Source organism: Myotis lucifugus, unplaced genomic scaffold (genome assembly GCF_000147115.1).
Source record: "Myotis lucifugus unplaced genomic scaffold, Myoluc2.0 scaffold_678, whole genome shotgun sequence".
Classification (NCBI taxonomy): domain Eukaryota; kingdom Metazoa; phylum Chordata; class Mammalia; order Chiroptera; family Vespertilionidae; genus Myotis; species Myotis lucifugus.
This window is the reverse complement of record NW_005871726.1, coordinates 87,321-88,903: the sequence shown is the minus strand read 5'-3', so window position 1 is coordinate 88,903 and position 1,583 is coordinate 87,321.

Genomic DNA, 1,583 nt, shown 5'->3' with positions numbered 1-1,583 from the left:
CTTTCCCAGCACGTCCCTGGGTAGCAGCCTGACTGGCGCATGGCAAAGGGCAGCACTGCCATGGCTGGAAACAGTCGACTGGTCAGCAGCAGAATGGACACGCACCAGGGGACTCACCAGCGGATAGAAATGAACAAGACCAGCACCTATCACCTCGAATAACTATCACCGACAATGTGGGGTGAGAAAAGGAGAACAAGTTATTTATATAAAGCTAAAAAAAAAATGAAAAAGCTGTACATTGTTTAGGGACACACATTATGGCAGGATATCAGGATAGGTAAAGGAGGGAGGGATCCCAAATTCAGGTGAGGTGACCCTGGGGTAAGTTTGGGGGGGCGGGGTGTTGGGAAGGAGTTTAGGAAGGCCTCAATGATACATGTAATGTCTTTTTCAAATTTTTATATATTGATCCTTGAGAGAGAGAGAAACATCGATTTGTTTTTTGTTTTTTTAAAAATATATTTTATTGATTTTTGACAGAGAGGAAGGGAGAGTGATAGAGAGTTAGAAACATCGATGAGAGAGAAACATCGATCAGCTGCCTCCTGCACACCTCCTACTGGGGATGTGCCGCAACCAAGGTACATGCCCTTGACCGGAATGGAACCTGGGACCCTTCAGTCCGCAGGCTGACGCTCTATCCACTGAGCCAAACCGGCTAGGGCAGAAACATCGATTTGTTGTTCCACTTAGTTATGCATCATTGGTTGATTTATTTTATTTATTATTTTGACTGATTCCTGTATGTGCCCTGATGGGGATTGAACTCACAACCTTGGCGTAGGGGGGACGATGTTCTAACTAACTGAGTTGCCTGGTCAGGGCCATGAGGCCTTATTCTTAGGCAGTGCTGGGTACACAGTGTTTGGTATCTGACTCTCTTAAGTGTTTGCATATCTGAATGGTTTCCTAAGAAGAAGGGAGACCAGGGCCCAGGTAGGGAACGGTTGGGGGCGGGAGGGGAGGGCAGCTCTAGGAGATGGAGTCACTGGTCTTTCTGGGCCAAGTGGTGTTGCAAATGGCACTCCAGGACTTAGGAGCAGTCTGTGCCGGGGCGCGGAGGTGGGAACGGTGAGGCAGGTGTGGTCTCGCCGGAGTGGCAGGGCCGATGGAGGGAGGTGGTAGCATGAGCTGTTGGGCTGTGAGGACAGGTGGCCTGGCTCCGAGGCGTGGGGGGACCCTGGCCGCGCGTTGGTGGCTGGGAGGGGCGTTCTGCGAGGCACTAAGCAGCTTCCCATGTGTGTTTCTTGGACCAGCAAGAGGATGTGGCTTTGCTCCCACCAGCCAGTGAGCCACTGCAGCGGGCCTGCGGGGCTGGGCTGGGATTTCAGCACATTGGGGTGATCTGGAGAGAGTCCCTGCAGATGGAAGCCGGGGTGGGGGGTGGGGGGGGGTGGCAGAAAGAGCTTTTCTCTTGAGGACTGTGGTGGGAGGAAGGTAGATTCAGTGGTAAGAGAGAGAGTTTTCCCGAATTGCTGGGGGGACATCTGGGTGCTTGTAGGGGCACGGGGAGGGAACAGCCCTGGTGACTCGGTGCCCTCAGCAGCTCTGAGGCGGGTCCAGAGCAAGTCGCTTACTGA